At 39.0% G+C, this 25,233-nt stretch overlaps 1 protein-coding gene across 1 annotated transcript in view; it reads right to left on the bottom strand.

Annotated features, from left to right (window-relative positions):
* Positions 1-7,347: 7,347 nt before the first annotated feature.
* Positions 7,348-25,233, bottom strand: part of LOC102545999 (uncharacterized) — a 122,014-nt gene continuing 104,128 nt past the window's right edge. Inside the window, 1 exon segment of the mRNA XM_072958931.1 lies at positions 7,348-7,674. The gene's annotated coding sequence lies outside the window, so the exon portion shown is untranslated.

Raw genomic sequence — 25,233 nt, 5'->3', positions numbered from 1 at the left:
CTCACTTTCAGAAACTATCAGACACTACCAGAAAGTCTGCAGGAAGTCCCTTCCTCACCTTGAAGCCCTTATGTGTCTGGAAGAATCAAAAGCTACATTTACACAAGTTAATCCAAACTCCCCTTCCTCTCCAGAATAAGGTGCACAGAGCCCTAGGGGCACACAGAGTGACGCACTGGGGCACAGAATGATTAGAAGATCAGCTTTTGCCTGCTGATACATTAAAAAGAAATGAAGCTGTATTACTTGTACATATACTATTAATATAGACAACAGTGAAGTTTAGAAGGAAATGTACATATATTAGGGTGAATACTCAAGATTTTTAAACTATTTTCATGCATGATTTTTAAAGTTTGGAGACTACTAGGCTGATGACTGCTATTAATCCTTCAAATTTGGTATGAGAAAGAACTCTCAGAGACTCCATGTAGTAGGCAGACTAATGCCCCCTTCTCTCTCTCAGGATTTCCAGGTCCTCTTCTCCCAAACCTGTGAATATGATACCACAGGTGGTGAAAGAAACTCTGCAGATGTTACCTAGGGTACAGACCTTGAGATGGGAAGATTATCCTGGATTATCTGGGTGGGCCCAATCTAATCACACGAGTCTTCAAAGATAGAGAACATTTTTTGGCTGCAGTAAGAGAGAGAGAAATGACAATGGAACAGGGTCAGATAGATGCCATGTGAGAAGACTCCAACTCCCCATTGCTAGTCTTGAAGATGGAGGAAGGAGCTACAAGCCAAGGAAGGCAGGCAGTCTCTAGAAGCTAGGAAAGGCAAGGAAAAGGATCCTCCCCCAGAGCCTCCAATAGGAATGCCACTCTGTCAACAAGTAATTTTAGCCCAGTGAGACCTCTGACCTACAGAACTGTAAGATACTATATCTGTGTTATTTTAAGCCACTAAATTTGTGGTAATGTGTTATAGCAGCAATAAGAAACATATACACTCCATCTGCCCTAACTAATTCTGAATGCCAGCATATTAGAACAGATCTAAGTACTACAGCAAATGGATTCAAGTTGCAATCACTTAAACAGTTTTTGGCCAATATCTCCTGAGTGTACATCACTAGGAAAACGAATCATGACATAAGTTGATTAAATAGTATTTGCAAGAACAGAAATAGATAGGAACAAGCTCTTCAGCCAAGAAGGGGTAAGAGTTTTCAGATATGATTTTGCAGTGCCACCAAGTATAAACAAAGAGTAAAAAGGCTGACCTTGGAATAAGTTGCATTTTCACTAAATTTAAGGCACTTAGAAAATTTTAATATTCATTCCTCAGTATTGAACCTCAGAAGGTAAAATTTCCAGGAATGACAGTATCGTGCTGAAAACATTAATGTGCCAGCATGAAATAATATCATTCTGTAGGAGGTAATAAAGGCATAAATAATGTCAAATTGTATTTGGTTCATGGATGCTACTGTGCTTCTTATGGGCAGATACAGCTAACAGGCAAAGAACACCTGCCTGTCTCCCTCAGAAAATTAAAGTCGTGTGCACAAACAGCAGTCTAAGAAATTAGGGAACTGTTTGTGGCAAAATGACAATGTGCCGTGTTATAGACACATCTCCTAAAGAAATGGAATATCTCTTGTTACAGCAAAACATAATCTTCCTCCTGGTCTTGGTCATCGTAGAAAGAACCATTAAGCCATTTACATTACAAGTGGTGGCTTCTACTCCTATTAGGTAATATAACGTGCTATATGAACTTGCCGCTATGCTATACAGTGCTCCATTATGGGCTCTAGCTATTAACTGGCTTGGGGTCATCGGTCACCCCAGTTAACGTGAGGAATCTATTCTCCTTCAAGTAAAATGCTCAGTAGCATCTCCTGTTGAAATGGGTCAGATTCAAGCAGCATGTATCAAGCAACATGTGCCAACGTACATGTGTATGAGTTCCCCTGCAATTATTTACTTAGGATGAAAAAACAGACTATTTTGTAAAGTTTAAAGAAAGTAATTACAGACGTCATTGTGTACCAAAGTTGTTTAAAAGTCTGAAGAAAACGTGGCAGGAGGAAAATGCAAAGCTCTATAAGCCTCATTGTGACTTAACCCTTCTGGAGCCAAAGCACTAAGGGGGACCAGCCACCTTTCTCTTCTTTGCCCCCGTCTGAACATGCATATAGAAGACACTGCAAACAGAACCATCTCTTTTGCTACAACCTGGGTAATAATGTGCTCAGTTAATCTATACAACATAGAGCCATCCTCTCAAAAAGTAATTCACTTCTTTAAAAACTGGAAGGAAAATAAATATGGTGCAGTAAAATTGTTGAGTAGAGGAATCTATCTGGACATTTCACAAAACATTTCATTATGCTGACAATTCCCAGAAGTGCTCTCAAGAGTGCTTTAAGCTGAGGATTACTGCACTGGAGCTGATGGACTTTTTTTGTAGCCCCTTTAAAAGGCAGTGAACCGTTTTTCTATTTTATTTAAATAATGCCCCTTAAAATGGATTTTTAGAGGTATAATAACTCCTTAAGAGTCAGTTATGCTAAACAGTTTCTCTTGATAGAAATGTTGTAAAACTCGTTAACTGCACAATTTCAGATGCCGGCTTGGTGAACACTAACTGACATGTGAATGACCAGAGTTTGTAAAATAAATTGCAATAGTTGTTGTATCACACAGCTAGCATTGCACAAGCTGGAGGCCACGAGGGGCTCCAACCTGACAGAAAATTACTTCAAGATGAATGAAAAGTGCTTGTTTCTCTTTATTAGTTTTTAGAGAACAATGAAAATGTTGAATTGTTTACAGAGGGCTGATTAAATGTGGTCAGTGGGGCCACGTCCCTACTGCTAACTGTTGGCCTCCCCCTCCCGCTGGCCCCCAACCTACATACTCACACACCACGCTCTCCAACCACCCACCCCCACCCTTTGCTCCCTGCCACATGCATCTCCTTATAGGCCATTATAGCTGCACATCTGTGTGTGAAATGTGCTCATTCCGACATTCCACTGCTGCTCGGAGCTGCAGACGCCTTTGTTAGGTAAAACACTGTTGTCAAGCCTAACAAGCAGGTCATGCAATTTGCTGGACACTGCGGCAGAGAATAGCCCAGGATGAATTGCTTCGGCCTCAAACAATGCCCAGTTCCAGATTGGAATACATATGTATTTCTTTCATTGTGCAGCTCTACAAAATGTCATGACTTTTTTTTAAGACTTCGATTTTAAAAAAAAATATGTTTCTAGAGTTAGACGACCACAAAATAGCCTGTTTGTTGTATTTACTTAGGCTAACTACTGTCTTAGGGCTAAAAGAAAAGGCATGAAGTGCTTTAATTGATCATTTGTGGTTTAAACCCCATTTCTGTTTTACCAGAAAGCACGGAGAGAGGAAAGGCACTGGCTGCTCTCTCAGCTGACTGGAGTACTTAAAGGGGTGGTCAAAACCAGAGCATTTAGGAGGATGTTGTGGAGAAGGATTCTCACTTTTTACTTCCACAAAGTAAACAGCCCTGGATGGAAAGAAATATGAGAACTCATTAATAAGCATATGCCAAGCAGGAAGAAAACAGTCTTTTTAGCAGCCCGAGCTAAATGAATCAGATCCAGAAAATGTTCTGGTAAACTAAAAAATTAAGGAAAAGCAAATCCCTGCCATTTCAGCTCAACAAATAGCCTTCCATGGCTCATTCCCTTCCTTGGTCCCCACCTCTCCCTTACACACACACATGCACACACATGCACATACACACATGGGGGATAATCAGCAGTAACAGGGAACAGTTCAAATGCTATTTGTGGCATTCTGACACAATGCAGAGCACACACCCCTAATGTGCAAGCAGGAGTCTCTTCCCCTCTGTGCAGAACATGCATTCTGAGCCTATTATGTGTATAAACAATGGCATATGTAATTACCTTCCTAGGGTGGCAATTATTCCTCAGAATCAACAACCAGACTTAAAGCATGTTCCCCCAAAACACATTTGGGGATCAATTCTGGGTCGGTTACATCAGGCTTTGATTTATCATATGATGTTAGGCCATGTTAAAAAAAGAAAGTTAAAAAAAAAATTATGAGGTAAAGGCTAAAGGTTTGACTCAAATTGGTCTGTTTTCAACTTTGCTTTCTCCCAGTTGCTCTTCCCTCCCCCATTCTCAAAACAACGGTGATTTGCTGGATTTTATCTGTTAGACAGTTTGCTGTTCAGGAATACTAAATGCAATTAATCTGGACTATGTCCAGATTTGACCTGCTCCCCCACCCTCGGGCAGTAAGAATTTCTCCTGGGATACAGCAGAGGGTAGGGGTTAATAGTTTAGGCTCTGAAATCTAAGAGATCTGGATTTAGATCCCCATGACTTAAGCAAGATACATGTCTCTGCAGTGGATAATACCCACTTCAAATGGTTGTTGTGTGGTTTAAATGAGATAATTAAGTGAGAGGATATGTGTAAAGCACTGAGCTCAGCGCCTGGCACATCATGAGTACCCAGTGAATAGAGTGATTGCTCTTCTACTGATGGACAAGCCAGAGGAGAAGCGGGGCAGCCCAGCCAAAGCCCCGTCCCTGTGCAGAGTAGGGGGAGGCGCAGAAGCAGAATGGACGCTGGTACAAATGACAGGGCTGAACCGCTGAATTCAAGACACCAATTAAGAGGCCAAGGGGACTAGATTATATATGAAATACCCAGTTGATCTGGACTTCTTCTAGACAGATTAACTGTAAACCTCTAACCAATAGAGGTGCTACTCTGTTAACAAGACCCGTCTGTCCTTTACAGAGCCTTACGAACCACAGATGAAAAAAGCTACTTTTACAAGCCTTGATCATCAAATGTTTACTGAATACATACCTACTATGCATCAGGCACTGTACTAGGTACAAGGAATATAGAGGGGGTCCCTCCAAAAAATTTCCCAGAAGAGTAAATAAATACCTACAATTTAATACAATACAGGTTCCTAAGTCAGACTTCCTGGAAGCTACTTCATACAAACTGAAAGTGACATAACAAATAACCAATAACACCATCAGGACTTTGGGGTTGACGCAATTCATCCTATTAAGGATGAATCATATAAATAGGTCATTGGTCAAATTAGAGCTATTTCTTACTGAGAAGCAAAATAAAATTTTTAGAAATTAAATAAAAAGAAATGATTTGATATTCACAAATGATGCGACTGATAATGGCTTAATTTCCAGAATATACAAACAGCTCATATAATTTAATAACAAAAAAACAAACAACCCAATCTAAAAATGGGCAGAAGAACTAAACAAGCAATTCTCCAATGAAGGCATACAAATGGCCAAGAGGCATATGAAAAAATGCTCAATATTGCTAATTATCAGAGAAATGCAAATCAAAACTACAATGAGGTGTCACTTCACACCAGTCAGAATGGTCATCATTCAAAAGTCCACAAATGATAAATGCTGGAGAGGCTGTGGAGAAAAGGGAGCCCTCCTACACTGCTGGTGGGAATGCAGTTTGGTGCAGCTATTATTGAAAATAGTATGGAGAAGACTTAAAAAATTAAAAATAGAGTTTCCATATGATCCAGCAATCCTACTCCTGGGCATATGCCTGGAAGGAACTCTAATTCAAAATGATACATGCACCCGTGTTCACAGCAGCACTATTTACAAGAGCCAAGACATGGAAACCACCTAAATTTCCAACGACAGATGACTGGATAAAGAAATTGTGGTGTATATATATACAAAAAAAATTACTCATCCATAGACAAGAATAAAATAATGCCATTTGCAGCAATATGGATGAACCTGGAGATAGATGGGTCATTCTAAGTGAAGTAAGCCAGAAAGAGAAAGATATCACTCATATGTGGAATCAAAAAAAAAATAAAAGACACAAATGAACTTAACTTGCAAAACAGAAACAGAGTCACAGACATAGAAAACAAACTTACGGTTATCAGGAGAGGAAAAGGGGTGGGAAAGAATAAATTGGGAGTTCAAGATTTGCAGATGCTAACTACTATATGTAGGATAGATAAACAAGTTTCTACTGTAGGGCACAGGGAACTATATTCAATCTCTTGTAGTAACCTATAGTGAAAAAGAATATGAAAAGGAATTATGTATAGTATGACTGAAACATTATGCTGTACACCAGAACACTATAAACTGCCTATACTTCAACTTTAAAAAAATAAAAATTTTAAAAAAGGAATGATTTGAGAATGCTCCTCAAATTCTTCAGGGAGCAACATAATGCCCCACTCAAAGAATACTTTAAATCTATTTTATATGGAACAATACTGTTTATTCAATACGAGGGAAACGGCACTTACACAGTTCATTTCTCAAACAGCACACAGTGCTATTGGCAGTATATACTGGCAGCTTAATTAAGAAGTCTGTTGATGATGTCTCGAAAAAACAGTTGGCACACTGTCAGTTCAGATGGACACTACTCAAGACAAAGACATGTCTATTGTTGGCTCATACATACTAAAATGTGTCAAAGACACTACATGAAATGACTAATGTCCACAGTCATGTTAGTGTCTTAACACTGGAAAAATCATTAATTATTAATCATTAATTATTATTTATTAATTAATTAAAATTATTAATTAATAATCATTAATTATTTCCAGATCAGAAATAATTTTTTGGAAAAACTGTATAGTCATTCAACTTGTGGAACACAGAGGACAACAATGAATACTAAAATAGTTAGCCAGGTTTTCATACGCAGCCATCGCTCAGGTCTGTTTTGCTCCTTCCTTGAACTTTCTTGGGTCCATCAGCAACACCCACAAGCTGATCCAAACCTTCCCCTTCTCTATGCTAATAACTCATTGAGAATGACAGGCCGCTTGGGCATGGAAGGCAGAAGCCTAAGGAAACAAAATGTGAATTCACCTCCCCACTCCCAAAGAAATGTACAAACACAATGTATTTTTCCAACATACAAGCTACACCTAAGAGGGAAAAAAGAATTTATTCAAATTTACTCCAACTGGAATATGTAATATCTCTAAAGCCTACTGAATGTATGTGGAATCAATAAAATGGATCCTAATTATCAGAAGTCCAGAAAATGGAATTAAGATGTTCTGAGTTACCCACATCAGGAGTTTTGTTTTATTTTGTTTTGTTTTGTATTAAAGAAACTTAAAATACAGAATATACTTTTCCATTCATTTCCCAGCTTAGGGACACACTTAAGAGCAGAAGACCAAAAAAAAAAAAAAAATGTGCTCTGAAACTAATTGTAAATCCACTGAAGGCAGGGACCACATCTTATTTGTCTCCCTCATTTTCCCTCCCCTATTTTGTGCAGTGATTCACACATAGTAAATACTCAATTAAATTGAAAAGTCAATGCATGTTTCAATTCACTTTAATTCAGAGGCATTGCGCTGATTTCAGAAACAGCTGAGACAACAAAGATAGATTCAACCTTTCCAGATTTCTGGCTAGTCAGGTACTAGGTCTTAAAAAATTCCTTTGCCAAAGCTTGCATAACACTGGCATCATTAACTGCTGGCCACTGTGGCATCCTTAATATCTTGATTTGTTTCCATTTTTGCTGATGGTGACAAGATGATTCTCCAATGGTTGTCTTTCCAACAAGAAAACGTGAAAGGTGATTTGAAGCAGGTATTCAGTGAGGCAGGTATTCGGTCAACCCCCATCCTACAGAGAGTACGTCTGTGAACAAAATGGAAACAAATTGTTAATCTAAACCTTTCTAAGAACAACTTCTCAGAAGTACAATGGTTGGTCTTTTACTAATCACTAAACTTATTTAGTTCAACATTTCAAAAACAAAACCAGGATCTTTTATGGTGATAATGTTGTTTAAAGTTTTCTTTCCTTACCTTAAATAATGACTTTGAAATCCATGCCATCCCCAGGTGCAGATCCAAGCCTAATAAAATCAGAAATACCACATATCTGTGCATTTTGAAAACAGAGTTTCCCTACCCAGGTGGGGATTCTGTGTGTGTTTCTTTGCCTTGGTAAATAGGAATAAAAGATCTCCTGAGGTTCTGAGCCCCACCCCTTCGTGAACAGCACAATTTCTGCCTGTGTCCCAACAGGCAGCACCAAAGTGTTTGGCTGGAAAACAACAGCTACAGATAAAGAAGCCTGTTGAGAAGCAATTTGGCCAGGCTGGAGCACACTTTCTTCAGCAAAGGCTCTGAACTAACTGTTTGGGTAAAAGAAGAATGCGTGAACACATCAAACATCAGCTCCACGGCAAAGGCCCCATGAGAGCAGCACAGAAGGATCCAGGCAGGTCCCACCGTAGGCTTTTCAGTCACACACATGCGCATGGATATTAGTAACACTATCTTAGACCAGGAAAGGCAGACATCTTTGCAAGAAACACCGTTACTCATCCACACGCTCAAGAGCTATTGTCCCTTTAAGCTGTCCCACTACCGTGGGATATAAAGTCAAAAAACACTCAAGTAAGTTTGGCCTTAACACAATTTATCAACTGATTTATTTTATTTATTTATTTATTTATTTAATTGGCCAAAAGTGATTGCATGTATGTTTAAAACACTCTTCAGCTCATGAGCAAAAATGTCATACTACACGAGAATCATTGTAGGTTCTTCCTTCTCTGTCCATTATATCAAACTTGTCACTGAAGCCTATTACTTCTCAATTCGAAATGTCTCTTGCAGTCCCTTTTTCTTCTGAACTGCTACTAAAACTTCTCCTTTGTCAGGCCCTGTTCTCCTCAGCCTGGACTATGACAGCCTCTGGCCTCCTAGCTGCGCCTAGGTCTCCTCTACCGTAGTCTCAATGCCTTCCAGGTGATGCTCCTTCCACGGGTGGACCTCCACCTCACCCATTCTTTCCAAGATCCCTCTGAGCTGAGGCCCCTGAAATCTCCAGTTAAGAGGCTCTGCGTAGCTGTGACCTTCAGCCCATCATCAGGCAGGCAAAAGGGAAGCAACCCCAGCCCACTAGACAGTGGGACTGAAATTCCTTTTTGGCCATAAATGCATTGAACTGCACTGAGTTTACTCTAAACTGCTTCATCATCATTTCTCCCTGTGTTTCCCTACGAACCCCAGACACACTGGCCCAGTCTTCAGAACTGGCTTCTGCACTGAGTAACTTCCCCATTTCTGACAGTGTTTTGTGCCCTGCCCCAAACCCAAACCTGCTTGACAAGGACAGCCTCTGCTCAGATTCTATTCCAGGACTCCAGCTGCTAGCTGGGGTCCAGCTGAGATTAGACTGCCCAGCGCCACGCCACCACCATTCCTGACTCTGACTCTCACCTTCTATGTAAATTCCAGTTGCTGAACTGGATCTCCTCAGATCCAACACCTTCCCTGAACCATTCCCAAGATCATGACATCCTCTGGGACTCTGAGGACTGGACTGCAGGCTCCCAGACCCTGAAATACCTAGTCTTGAATTCCTCCTGTTTCCTGACAATCTATGTTGCTGAGGTTTTGCATAAGAACCCCATTTTCCCAGCCTAGATATCTATCTTTCATTTATTCATTCATTAATTCAATTAGTCAGTCATGTACTAATTTATCCTCACTTCATTCCATTAAAAAAAAAATGAGGGTTTTTTAAGATTAAAAATAGGAAAAGAAAAACTTCACACACCATCTATAGCCTAATCCCTGCCTGATTTTTGAAGTATTCCACTTCCTTATTCCACTTCATTTTCTGGTCTCCAACATGAAGTCTCTGCTTCAGGCATACAGGTCTACTGACCTATAAGCTCATTCTGAATCTTCGCTCACCTCCACTTTTATTCTTTCTTAATTAGCTCCTTTCATCCTTTAGCCTCTCACTCGTGACACGATCTAAGCCTTCCCCAAGACACAAATCCACATTGACCTATCCCTTATCTGGATTCCCCTGGGATAATCAATATCACATAGCTTAAGTGCTTGGTTTGCACTAAATGTTTCACATACATTAACTTCCCAGATAGACCATCAGTCTGTGAGAACTGAGATGAAGGCCATGTCCTGAACTTGTTATGGTGCCTCCGAAGTACTTGATGGTGACCTCTAGCAGGAGGATAAAGCGCCACTTCCATCTTCTCCTTATCCTTACTCCACTCCTCAGCCCCACCACCACGGAGAACCGCCAAGTTACTGGACTCAACTAAACCTCTTAAAAGGAGGTGGAACTTTTGGTGGATTGAGAGGAAAAGTTAAAGTTTTGATCTGTAGGCTTCTGTGGTTTCTTTAGAGTTTGTCTCTTGGGGTTTTCACTCTCTTTAGATTGCTTCTCTCTACTTCCATGTGGCCAGTGAGGCAAAACAGGTCTGGAACTGCCTCCTACTTCAGACATGCTCCCCAACCACCACCCCCTCAATACACCCAGATAAGGCCTAGGGCAGGCTTAATTAGATACAAGCAAGACAAATCCTGGGGATTTTTGAGAATTTCTACCAAAGATTAAAGCCATGGGGCTTCTTCCATTGTGAAATGTTGAATTAGCACTTACAGATGATAAAGTCCACTGTCAAACCATGTAATATTCATGATATCTCACACATTTTGAATATTTAAATATATCATACTCATGCTGTATACATAACTTCGATATACTACTTGGAAAGAAATGGAAAATGAATGTAGGCATATTCCAAAGTCATGAGATCATCTGTCACTTGTCCAAGTCTGTGGCCAAAACTCCACGTTGAAACAATGTTCTTAATTAGCATATGATACAGAGACTGCCAATTGTCCCCTAATACCTGTTCCCTTCTTTTCACTTTATTAATAGAACCCCTGAACTTGAGAGATACATGACCATAAAGACTATTTTCAGGCCCGCTTGGCAGTTAGGTATGGCTAGTAGGATGTGAGTAGAAGTTAGGGGTACAACATCTAGGGAATGCCTTTAAAGAGAAAGCTTATGAATCTTCAGACATATGAATGAGGCCAACACCCAGGGATAGCAGAGAAGTAAGATAGAAGTTTGTTTCTCCCTTGCCCAATGTCTGAGCATAAACAGTCTAAAGCTGATATGGCACCTCCACTGTATCAAGAAGCTCCTTCTAGCTTGTTCAAACCGCTATATTTTGGAGTCTCTTAACCAGAATATAGGTTAGGCTGCTATAACAAATACAGTACTATAATTCTAGCTTTGCCACTAGCTAGCCACCTATGAACAAATTATTTACACTCTGTGAACTTGTTTCTATATCTATACCTACTACATAGGTTGTTGTTAACAACATGAGGCTGTGTCTTTTTTTTTTTTGCTTCCCATTACATCCCCAGCTACTAGCACAGTGTCTGCACATTGCAAGCATTCAATAAAATTTAGTTATTGCTGCTGCTCCTATTGTTATGCCAAATCTAGACGAGTAATGCCATACTTCAACAACTAAGCACTGGGTACTCCCAATGAAGACCTGAAATAATACAACTAATCAGCATGGAGTGAATTAGAGTAATCACACTTTCTGACCCAAACTTAGGAAACACGGTCTGACAAAAGGGTTTTGTCCTGACTTGTAAATTTATTATTATGAAAAATTTCACATGTTAAACCATTGGTTGTCAACTTAATGAAATGACTTTATTTTTTAAAATTACCTGCTTAAATTGGGACAGCCCTGGAAAGGCAAAGGCATATAGCCCCAACAGTATTACTGGTTCTGTCCCCTCCAGGTTTATTACAAGGTTTCACTGTACATGCATATTATGCACAAAAAAAACTGATTTTTATAAGTCACTTATAATTGTGAATTTATACTGTAATAGTTCAGAATCTCCAAAAAATAATTCTTAGATTTTCCCCAAGGAATATGGACATTTCTTGCTTCTACAAAAATAGCATGGATGAGAGTTTTCAGTAAAGTACATTTCTCCTATTGAAGAGCACTTAATACACACACACCTGGCTGCTTGCATTTCACCACAAGAGGTACCATTTGCCAGTCGTCAAAGTAATTCAGTCTGATCTGTTGAGGTGATAGATTTTGACAAACTGTGTAGGCCAGTCATTAAGGGGAGAACAGATTATAGTCTCCATGCAGGACATTACAGTGCTTACATTTCTCACCCATACAGCCTATGAAACATAAGCAGAAAGCAAGAAGATAGAAATAAAGTTGAACATGGGCTTACTGCTTCTCTCTCCAATGAATGATGTGAGCCGATCACCAGTCCACACTTCCTACTACACACATAGTAAGTTCTGTTTCTTTCTGGCTAATATAAAGACCTTGCATAAAGAACACAAAGATTATGCACAAAAGTGACTATTCAGTCATTTAAACCTAACTTGAGACCTTGTGTTTCTACTTCTAAAATATTACTTTTTCCTTTTTCATCCTAGGTATTTAGCCTTGCTTCCGTATAACTGTCTTACGTACTTAAAATCTTCATCTAGAATGGAGATTATATTCAGAATGAAATTCATTAATTAGGTGAACTGAATAAGACAAGTCTGAATTAATGAAAAGTCTAAACTATGAACTATTGTTTAAAAGATCATGATAATAGCAACCGTTGACGTTTCAGAGTTTACTACGTGAAAATCACTGGGCTGAACACTTTACGCACATCATCTCATTGAGTTCTCACGGAAGTCCTGGAGTAGGTGTTACCAATCCATTTTTACAAATTAGAAAACAAAGCCTAAGAGGTAGTAAGTCACTTTCCCAAAGCCACATAGCTGATGAGTGATATTTTCAAACATGAGTTTGACTTCAAAGCTCGTGTTCTCTACCCCCACACCAACCTGCTGGGGTTTTCCCTTAATCAATAATAAGAAAGTAATATCTCAGATGAGGTTAATAAAACTCAAAAGTGCCGAGGAACTCCTTACTGAAAAAAAAAAATGAGAAGTATGTGAAATTAGCTCACCAATTATTTTAGATCAGTAATAATTACCTGTCACTTATGAAGTACATACTGTTTACCAGGCACTTTTTATACATTAAATCTAACCCTCACAGCAAGCCCATAAATTAAATAACCATCTCCATTTTACAATGAAGGAAAAGACACTCAGAGAAGGTAAGTAATTTGTCCAAGGTCACATAGCTAGTACGTGGCACAGCCTTTACATTCTGTTGTCTCCACACTACCTCATTACCTCTCCTGCAAGACCCTTCTCCAGAGTGCTAGAAAAGGCTCCTTTTAAAAGGAAGCGTGCCAAGCCCCTGTGATTATTGTACACTATTTATTAGCTCAGGGAAGCTTTAGTTCAGAGACAATGCAAAAGTAAACTTTAACCCAGGCCCTGCCCTCATTATCATAAATTCCAAATTTAGTGGGGTCCATGTTAATGGGTTTTACTGTATATAGAAAAGAGTTTAATAGTCACTTAGCCCTGCTCTATCTCCATTAACAAATCTAAAAAGCCACACAAAGGTGAAGGAAGGAAGAAGAGTGACCTCAAAACTAAAACAGATAAAAATGCCTATAATTCGTACTCCAGCAAAAAGTTGTAATATATAACATTTGCATATACCACAAAACAGTAAATATGCCAATATGTAACAGCAAATGCAACCCTGCAAGTTTAAGTGCTCTATTCATCAATTAAAGAAAATTAATCCTAATCAGATGTTCATATTAAGGAATATAGCCATAGCAAATCGGCAATAATAATTAAAAGTCCATTTCAAACCTCTTTTGTGAGCAGTAAAATGATCTAACATAGCCAGGCTGCCTGGTCTTTTTTGCAGTGTTGTGTAAATGTGCAATTAGGTGAAAATTCCTAGCTGTTTAACATGGTCATCTTCACTACTCACGCTGCACACTTGTTTCTAATGAAGACACGCTTCCATGTGCACCCTGAGTCGGGAAAATGTACAAGGTGTGACAGTCAAGCACATGTCTACTCTGAGAGCCAAGTCCATAATACACAGGGTTTTTCCACAGAGGTCATCACGGTGTTGCAAAGATTTTAAACAAATTCTACCCACTTCAGAGGGGACTATTTGAAACAGTCAGGAACCCACAGCTCTGTCATGTTACACCATGGTTTCTTTTTTTCTTTTCTTTAGGTCAGCTTATAAAAGAGCTGCCACATGCCCCTCAAGGGAAATAGCCCTGGGACACAAGTGAAACAGTCTAGGTGAAGAGCAGCCCAATTATCTGTTCAGGTCTGATGCACTGTCCGGTAGATGGTGCAACCAGGTTTAAGATCATGTGTGGTCTGGCTAGACTCTCAACAGATCACCTGCTTCCTAATGATAGCCGAGCTTAAAGGGAGCCAGTTAGCTAAGGGCCGTCTTAAGGGATAGGTCTGCAGTACTGGATACCCAGAGTGAACTAATCTTCATTGCTACTCTATATGAAGGATAAAGGTATAAATTTCCCTACTATATGAATGCTAACTGATCCAAGTATCTGAAACTGCCATAACTCGGCTAATCCTGAATCTTGTGTTGCTTGACTGGTTTGCAAACCAGGTTGACTGAAGTATTTTAGGATTCAGTCCTAAATACTAAAGACTTAGGATTCAGTCTCACACTTTCACTTGCCACCCATTTGGCCAGAGCACCATATTTATTACTGTTTCTTTAATAGTCTATTTTGATTTCAAGTCATTATAAGGCATTATGGAACAAGAACATGGAGTCTTATTCTCTGAACTTTTCAAAGTCAGAATGAGAAGAAAACATCCTTCCTGAGAGTGTGGGACAAACTCTGAGCTCTCTCAGAATCTTTCCGAATTTACAAGTTTCTGTCATTAGTCAATTAAATCTTAGGAGATTCTAGGAATCTTTCCTACAGAAACACTAACACAAGTTTATAAAAATAAAAACACTATCATGTTCACTAAGGCACTGTTTGTAATTGAAAAATGTAAATTGATCTAAATGGCCAGACTGAAGAATGGTTTATTAAGGACCATCTAAACCACAGAACACTGTGCAGCCATTAGAAATAATATGATAGGTCTCTACTGACATGGAAATGTGTTTAGTGAAAAAAGAAAGATGCAGAATAAAATATACAGTGTGTTACCGTTCGGGGGAAAAAATACAACTGTGTATGTATATAAATTAATGTATATATGGAGAATATAGAAAGACTATATGAAACAAAAATATGTTTTAGAGAGTCTAAGTATAAATACATAGTTATATATATTTATGTTAATGTCACATTCAAGTTAAAATATTTATATTATATACTTATATATATACACATCTGTACACACAAAAAAATCAGGAAGAATTAGTCAGTTTGGGCTGTGACAAAATACCACAGACTGGGTGACTAAAACAACAGACATTTATTTCTCACAGTTTTGCAGTCTGGGAAGTCCAAGATCAAGGCACCAGCAGATTTGGTTCTTGGTAAAATCCTGCTTCCTGGCTTATAGACAGCTACCCTTTCTGTAGCTTTACAAAGTGGGGAAAGAGAGAGAGAGAAACCAACCCTCTGGAAAGTGAGATGGGAAGGGAGGACTGTAACTTTTTACTTGTACACACTACTATATTTATTTAGATTTCTAAGCAATTTCCAAAAATTGAGACACTCTCCTTCTCATGCATTCTGAACAAATTAAGAATTAATACAAAAATAAAATAAATGAGAGGCTAGAATATAACCTTCACTACTGATTGAGACCAGGGTGAATGAAGGAGGCAGCTCAGTGGGAAAGCCACAACAAGTCTGGCTGTCTAAACTACAGAATGAGGCCATCTCCAGAAGCCAGGCCAGGGCTGGGCTGGGCCCCCAGCCTCAGGGAGAATGTGGCTCTCAGCAGGCAGGACCTTCCCAGGGGTGGTAGGAGGGAGACAGTAAGTTGAGCTGGCTCACTTATTCCCTCTAAATTTACCAGTTAGGTAAGCTGCTCTCCCTCTAGGGCAGAGTGAGAAAACTGATCTGTCAAACAGGAGTAAAAGCTTGGTCTGAGGAAGTAGCATTGGTGGCAGCTCAATCTACCTCACAACAGGTTACAGAGTCAGTGGTGAGAAGGCAGAAGCAAGAAAGTAGATGAGTCAGGAAGAACTGAAAGAAAGAAAACAGAGTAGGGAATTGAGGAGACGGTTCTTTTAAGGACAAGGCCAACAAAATGTCAGATGTGGAGAGCAGAAGAGTCAAAATAATTCACAGTAAAAATCTAAGCACAGCAATGTAATCATGAACACAAGCGAAGTCGGACATCTCTTGCTGAAACACAAAGAACAGGAAATTACAGGAAAAGCTACAGTGATTCAAGGCAGAGATGAAGGGAGAAAACTGAGTTCATATCATGAGCTCAATTTTGCAAAGAGGGGGATAGATTCTAGGGCTAAAGCCACACAACAAAAATGAAACTTGCAAACTGCCACAGGACTGGTTATGTTAAAGTCATAGTAAAACTCAGAAGAACCAAGACCTACTTGTAAATGTTTTATCATACTGTGAAACTTTTGAGAAATTATGTGATTTATTATTTATAAGACATTGCTGAGATTAGTACTGATGTATATACAGTCTACATCATTCAATATCATGAATCATAATATTAGTTGATTCACATGCTCCTTTGTCCCTGGGAACGCTAAGGAATAAAGGTTTTGATAAATAACAATGGTTTGAGCTTGACTGGCCTCCTGCAATTGTTCATTGCAATTCTGGCTACTATTACACCATATTCCCCAAATCACAGTGCAGTATAAAGTAAAATCAAACAGACCGAAGAAAGCGGTGGAAAGATTTATAGTCTAGAAGTCTGGCTCCATACTTTTAACTGATAGAGACTAAAACTTCTGTACTGCAAGTTTCTGTATTTCCACTGATCAATTTTCATGCCATGGTTTCAGTGGCCACAGAAGTCCTTCTGATAAACAGATTCTTCTGGTAAACAGGTTTCTGGTAAACAGATTTCTGTGAGTTAAAGAAAGAGGCGAAAGCTTCATATCTTTCAACAGTCCCCGAAATTATATCCCTTATCAGGTTTTAAAGTTATGTCCCAAGTCTCCACTCCTTGGTGTGGTTTAGTTTTACAACCAGCTGCCTGCCCCCTTTTAATCAGCAGTTTTTGACGTCATTCAGGTTTTGTAAAATGTGTGCTACAGACACATTTACTTGGGCTTCTGGGTTGCTGTTAAAGTTTTAGTGCTTTTGGTTAAGTGTGGAGGCTGGCACCAGAGGATCAGTAATGGTGATTATCATGCAAATCAGCCTCCAGCTAGTCTAGCTCCTCCGAAGGACTTCCAGCTCTGCTTCCAGAGTCCCTTCATTGTCCCCAGGATAAAGCGAGCCATCTTCGATGCTGACACTGGACGCGACCGAGATTGGTTCTCCTGACAGAGATGAGTGGGCAGCAATGAATCTTTCACTTGGGGTAGAAATACAATTTTATTTAAGAAAATAACCATACATAATTGGACTTCTGTCACTTTAAATTTTAATGGTGAGAGTAATATGGAGGCTTCTGGAACTTTAAATTATGACTTTCAGAAGCTTCACACTGAATCTTTCAATTATTCTCTGTAAGTACTTTCTCAAAGCATGTGCCACCATGACATTGATATCACAATTCAAATCTAAATTCAAAACTGACTGCAAGGCTATGAGCTATGAGCTGGCATGCTGGCTGCCTCATTTTATCTTTGAACATCTGATGAGGCAAAATCAAGAGGCGCTCTCCCAGAGCCCAGCCAGCTGTTTGCCAAGTATTCAAATACCCTGGCAAGCGGAAGAACCTTTCAGATTTCCCCGCATCAGAATTAGAGACGACCCCCTATTTTCCCCATTAGTCTTGGCTCACCTACATCCTTTCACGCAGGCCCGCCTGACTCACTCAGCTAAGTGGTCGCTCTCCTCGCTCACCTCTCGGGTCCCCCAACTCCCGCTACTGGATCCAACGTGTGCTGCAGAATGGCAGCCAGTTCAGACAAAACCCTGCGGGAGAGTCTTCAAGTCTGCATTTCCTTGAAGTGGATCTGAAAGAGGGGCTGAACTGATATTTGTAGAAGTAGGAAGACAGAGAGCAAAGACAGTGTGTGAATTTTATTTAAAATGCATTCATTAGACTGGAACAAAAACTGCAATTGGGAAGACAGTGCCAAGGGAAAAGTGAAAGGCTTTCCTCTCACTTTTATTTTGGTTGCTTAACTTCCTTGTTATATACCTATTTTCTTGAATCATTTTAATATTTTAATCTTCATATTAAAACAAGTGGGAATGAATAATTATGTAAAGGTTCAGCTATAGACTGCTTCAATTATTTTAAAATGAGTCCCCTACCTCAGTAAATACAGTGCCAAATTTACAACTGTAAATAACTAAATCCAGCTGCACTAATGAATTTACAGTAAAAGACAACCCTTATTTCACATTTTAAAGATCCTAAAGCAGTTTTCCTCAGCTAGATGACTTCAAACAGAGGCTATGGACAATCTGTGGGGAGTTTAGAAGGAGGATGGGACTAAGGTACCACAGACAACAGCCTCTACCCAAATAGCTGGCAAAATCTCCTGAAGCTGGACACTAAGCCCAGGTTTCCAGCTGGGCGAGAGGGTCTCAATTCCTTCCATAAAAGCTGGGCCTTTCCTTGTTCATTTCCTGTGATGTGTTTACACTTGGACAGAAGGGGCACAGCAGGGATGTGTTCAGGGCACATTTAGGGGGAAGCCATCTCACAGGAGTCATGGATGCCAGATGTCAAACCAGTGTGTGCTGCTGAGCGAGCTCTGAGCAGGATGCACAGGCATCAGATCACGGTTTGAGGAAACTCTGCTGTCCTGATCCGGCAGAAATTTATGTCACTTTAAAAATAATAACAATAATAAAAGAAGTTGCTATTACGAATGTAAAAACTACCTAAGAACCAGACAGGCTGATGGAGTTCCTGTTCTGCCAGTCAAGTATATTCACTCCATCAACATAAGACAAATAACTTACTCCCAGGAGCCATGGGTGGTAAAGGTTAGGAGGCCCACATGTGGAGTGGCTATCACAAGGATGCTGACCGACACTATTTCCTGAAAACAGCCTCAAACATTGCCTTACATGAGATCAGGACTAATAGTGCTCAAGCAGACACATTTCTAAGTCACTGACCATGGACAGAGAAACAAAATTTTTAAAACCCACACTGATTTCGGAGCCCAAAACACTACAATGACACATCCTGACTTGAATATTTAAGGCTTGTGAAGTGTTTCAAACACAAAACAGTTCTACATAAATCATTCACCCAAACATTTACTGTGTTTCTATTATATGCCAAGTACTATATGAACCAGTTTTGCTTAAAACATAATCCTCATACTACTGGATTTCTCTGCAGAATTTAGTACCACTGTGGCTTGACCTTTCACCTTAAAGTATCTTCACAGACGTAAAAGTTCTCTTCCTCGTAGAGAAGTCAACGTCTCAGATCATTCTGTTCCTTTCTACGAATCCCTCTTTCTTAGCCATGTCCTCATCTCACTCTAATTAAGAGGAGGTGAGGGGAAGTATTTGAAAATCTTCAAATTTGGGGGGACATTTTTTCAAACTATACAGGTATTTTCCAACCCCATATGAGACTCGTTACCTATATAAACCACTCACTATTTCTACTTGGTGTAAATCATATCTCTTAAGAGTTCGGGGAATGAAAAAAACAAACAAAAATAAACTGAAGATCACTGTACTAATAATAACACTTCCTCTTGATGATTTTATCACCTATATATTGATGATTTCAAAAATAACATTTTAAGCCTAGAGCCACATACATAAATGCCTAGCAGACCTCTATTTTCAAATGACCTCCTAACTCAAACTCAGTAAGTGCAACATCAGATTATTATCTTTACTTTTCTTCTTTTCCCTTTCTTAATAGTATCCACTTAGTGGATACTTCACAATCCCCATTCCCACCCCACGTACAACAAACCTGTCTCCAGGTCCTTTCTCTTCTTCCTCAGGAACACATCTTGCACCTGTCAACCATGTGCCACATCCCATCTGGATGCCTGCAGTAGCCTCCTCGCCGCCACCCCCTCCACCAGTAGCCTCTCCACTTCACGTTACTCTCCACATGATCCTGATTCCTACTTATTACAACAGGAAATCCTACACTGCAGCACTCATAATATACAAGATGATTTTTAATACCAAACAGACCAATTTTTAAATATTTATATATTTTAATAGGCTGAGAAAGGTAGAAGTAATACACCAAACTGGGATTTTAAGTTAACATTAAGTTTGCTTAGTAGAAGGAGCTGGAGCTCACCTCCTTTCACAGACATACCAAGACAACAACTAACTACAAAACAACTAGTGATTAAAAAAAAAAGACTGGAAAGTACCAGAAAGGATCTTCTTAAAGAATAAAGCACGACTAGACCAGTAGGTGGGCAGACTCGCAGTATAATCAGGTCCCACACTCCCAGGTGGGAGACCCACAAACTGCAGAATAATTATATTGCAGAGATCTCCCACGAGAGTGAGAGTTCTGAGTCTCATATCAGGCTCCCCAGCTCAGGGATCTGGCACCAGGAAGAGGAGTCCCCAGAGTATTGGGTTTTGAAGGCCAGTGGGGCTTGAGGAGGAGCTCTACAGGACTGGGGAAATCAGAGACTGCACGCTTAAGAGTGGCACAGAACACCTCACGCTCACTGAGACCAAGGACAAATGCAGTAAGTTCATAGGAGCCTGGGCCAGACCTACCTGTGGGGCTTGGGGGGGTCTCCTGGGGAGGCATGGGGCGGCTGTGGCTCACCCGAGGGGGTTGGTTCAGCAACTTAAAGCAATCATGTATATATACAGAATGTTATACCAAACCTTATGGTAACTGCAAATCAAAAATCTATGCTAGATACACACACAAAGAAGAAAAACGATTCCAAACATAACACAAAAGAGCCACTAATTCACAAGAGAAGAGAACAAAAGAAGAAAAGCAAGAGAAAGACCTACTAAAACAAGTCCAAAACAACCAACAAAATGGCAATAAGAACATATATGTCAATAATTACCTTAATGTAAATGAACTAAATGCTCCAACCAAAATAAGACCATGTATGACAAACCCATAGCTAACATTATACTTAATGGGGAAGAGCTGAAAGCATTTCCTCTAAAATCAGGAACAAGACAAGGATGTCCACTCTCACCACTTTTATTCAACAAAGATTTTGAAGTCCTAGGCACACCAATCAGAGAAGAAAAAGAAATAAAAGGAATTCAAATTGGAAAAGAAGAAGTAAAACTGTCACTGTTTGTAGGTGATGTGATACTTATACATAGAAAATCCTAAAGAGGCTACCAGAAAACTACTAGAGGTCATCAATGAATTCAGTAGTTGCAGGATACAAAATTAATATACAGAAATCAGTTGTATTTCTACACACTAACAATGAAATAGCAGAAAAAGAAATTAAGGAAACAATCTCATGTATCATCACATCAAAAAAAAAAAAAAACCCAAGAATAAACCTATTTAAGGAGGCAAAGGACCTGTACTCTGAAAACTGTAAGACACTGATGAAAGAAATTGAAGATAACACAAACAGATGGAAAAATATACCATATTCTTGTATTGGAAGACTCCATATTGTTAAAATGGCCAAACTACCGAAGGCAATACAGATTCAATGCAATCCCTATCAAATTGCCAATGACATTTTTCACAGAACTAGAACAAAAAATTTTTTTAATTTGTATAGAAACACAAAAGACCTCAAACAGCCAAAACAATCTTGAGAAAGAAGAATGAAGCTGGAGGAATCATGCACCCTGACTTTAGACTATACTACAAAGCTACAGTAATCAAAACAGTATGGTACCAGCACAAAAACAGACACATAAGTCAATGGAACAGGATAGAAAGTCCAGAAATAAACCCACGTACTTAGACTGAATTAATCCATGACAAAGGAGGCAAGAATATACAATGGAGAAAAGACAGCCTCTTCAATAAGTGGTGCTAGGAAAACTGGATAGTTGCACGTAAAAGAATGAAGTTAGAATATTCCCTAACACCATATACAAAAATAAACTCAAAATGGATTAAAGACCTAAATGTAAGACCAGATACTGTAAAACTCCTAGAGGAAAACATAGGTAGAACACTCTGACATGAAATTCAGTAATACATTTTTTTTAACCAGCTCCTAGAATAATGGGAAGAAAAACAAAAATAAACAAATGGGACCTAATTAAACTTAAAAGCTTCTGCACAGCAAAGGAAACCATAAACAAAATTAAAAAACAACCTACAGAATAGAGAAAATATTTGTAAAGGACACAACTGACAAGGGACTAATTTCCAAAATATACAAACAGCTCATACAGCTTAATATCAAAACGTAATAAACCCAATCAAAAAATGGGCAGAAGACCTAAACAGACATTTCTCCAAAGAAGACATCCAGATGGCCAACAGAGCACATAAGGAGATGCTCAATATTGCTAATTATTAGAGAAATGAAAATCAAAACTAAAATGAGGTATCACCTTATACCAGTCAGCATGGCCATCATTCAAAAGTCTACAAATAATAAATGTTGAAGAGGGTGTGGAGAAAAAGGAACCCTCTTACCCTGTTAGTGGGAATGTCAATTGGTGCAGCCACTATGGAGGACAGTATGAAGGTTCCTAAAAAACTAAAAACAGACTTACCATATGATCCAGCAACTCCATTCCTTAAAAAAACTAAAAACAGACTTACCATATGATCCAGCAACTCCATTCCTGGGTATATTTTCAGAAAAAAACTGTAATTTGAAAAGACACATGCATCCCAATGTTCACAGCAGCACTATTTACAATAGCCCAGACATGGAAACAACCTAAATGTCCATCAACAGATGACTGGTAAAGTTGTGTTGCATACACACACACACACACACATACACACACACTGGAATATTACTCAGCCATAAAAAAGAATGAAATAATGTCATTTGCCACAACATGGATGGACCTAGAGATTATCATATTGAATAAGTCAGACAGAGAAAGACAAACATCAAATGATATCACTTACATGTGGAATCTAAAAAAAAATAATGATACAAATTCTATTTACCAACCAAAAACAGACCCACAGACATAGAAAACAAACTATGGCTACCCAAGGGGAAAGGGTGGGGAGGGGTAAATTAGGGGTTGGGGATTAACAGAGACACATTACTATATATAAAATAGACAAAAAAAACAAGGACCTGTATAGCACAATTTCTTGTAATAACATATAATGGGAAAGAATCTGAAAAGAAAATATATGTATGTATGTATATGTATGACTGAATCACTTTGCTGTGCACCTGAAACTAACACTGTATAAATCAACTACATTTCAATAAAAAGTTTTTTAAATAAATATGTAAAGTGATAGAAAATAGAAAAAAATACATTGTTTGCTTTTTAAATAATTTTTTACAAAAATTAGACAATATAAATAAAAATCTAACTCAGGGAATACACAGATTTTTTTAAAAAGATAAAAGTGGTACATCAGTAAATGAACTTTGGGAAGCTTGGTCCTACAAAACAGGTCCAAATTTCTTAACATAATATTGCAAACATTACATGCCATCTTCAGTCACTTTCTCATCCTACATTCCCTGCACTTTACTCTGACCATTTGTGTATCTGCTTAGCTACATAACAAAATGTCCCAAACCTAGTGGCTAAAACATTTTATTTAGTTCACATTTGTGCAACTCAGCTGAGTCATCCTGTCCGGGCTGACAACAGATTTTCCATGGACTCTGCCCCGTGTCTGTGGTCAGTGGTGGATTAGCTGGTAACTAGATGATCTAAAATAATCTCACTCACATGTCTAGTGACAGCATACTGTCAGCCGGAGACTCTATTCTCCTGCAGGTGGCTACTTATCCTCCAGCAGGATAACGTGGGCTCATTCACAATGTGATCTGAGGGTTCCAAGCGCAGAACCCCCAATGCATAAGCACTTTTCAAATCTCTGCTAGTTTCACATTTTCTAATGTTCATCAGCCAAAGTCACACGTCAACCCAAATTCAGTGATGGGGAACTAGACTCCACTTGTTAATGGAAAGATCTTCAATATCACATTGCCAGGAGTTGGATGCAGTAAAGGGAAGCATTTGTGACCATTTTTACAATCTACCACTCACTCTTACCACCTCTCAAACATGCCAAGCATTTTCATACATGTGCTCATGCTGTTCCCATCACCTGAAATGAATTATCAACTTCCTTCTGTCCTTCTGGCAAATTCTTATTTCTTGTCCTTCAAGGTTCTGCTCAAATATAGCATTCTCTGACATAGTCCCTCAAATTAATTATGCTGTCATATGTTTCCATGGTCCCTTGTATTTGCATTTATTAATGAATTCAATGAGTTGAATTATAGTTATTTATAATGTCTCCCTAATGGACTGTCTTTGTACCATCAGCATCTAGCACAGTGCCTGGCAAAGAATAGGCATTGAATAAACATTCACTAAGTTGAACTTAAATGAAAACGTTCAAGACAAAGATTAAAATCTCCTTCAAATAAGACTACATTTAAGTAAAGACTTAAGGTGCGACTATACAAAACTGATCTTACGAGTTAGAAGAACTAATTAGATTCACCTCATCTAATTTGAAAGGCACCAGGTCAATGCTCCCAGCCAAAAACATATTTCCTGCGGCACTGGCACAAAGTCTGAACTTCCAGCACAGATTATTCTAGGTCTTGAAATGTTTTGCTGTACTACAAAGAGCATAGGCTTTGGAGTCTGAAACACTAGGACTAAAAACCAACAATTTGTGTGATCCTAACAATTTACTTAATACATTTCTCTGCACCACTCTTTTACAGCCGTACAGAGTTATGTGTTGCAATAACATATGCAAAGCACTTAGCACAGTACTTGCCATGCACCTACCACACATCAATCCCCAGAATTTCCTATTAGAGAAGGATTCAAGCCTTTATCATTAACTTCTGAGGAGAGTGGGCAAAAGGTAAGAAGAAGGACAATGTGGAAGTAAAGGAAGGGGTAATAGTCAAAACAACTTCACAATTTTACCAAGAGCCAAGCCTGCAGCTAGTAATTAAACAGTTACATCAGTTTTCAGTGACCCCATCAAGGAATAAAAGTTCCCTCCCACCTCCAGGTATACAGTGAATATCTCTGGTGATAACAGGACTTAGGAATTTCTGTATAATTTTGCTGGACATCAATATGGAATCAACATTTATACATATGCTTAGGCAAGACTACTGGGCAGAGAGTTAAGGGGAAAAAAAGGATGTTTAAAAGGATACTATGCTAATCTTTTTAATTTCCTCACTTTTTTCCCTTTTACATTTAAAAGGGGTAGTTGTTGTAA

The sequence above is a fragment of the Vicugna pacos genome, chromosome 3, assembly GCF_048564905.1.
Source record: "Vicugna pacos chromosome 3, VicPac4, whole genome shotgun sequence".
Classification (NCBI taxonomy): domain Eukaryota; kingdom Metazoa; phylum Chordata; class Mammalia; order Artiodactyla; family Camelidae; genus Vicugna; species Vicugna pacos.
This window is presented reverse-complemented; position numbering and strand designations above follow the sequence as displayed.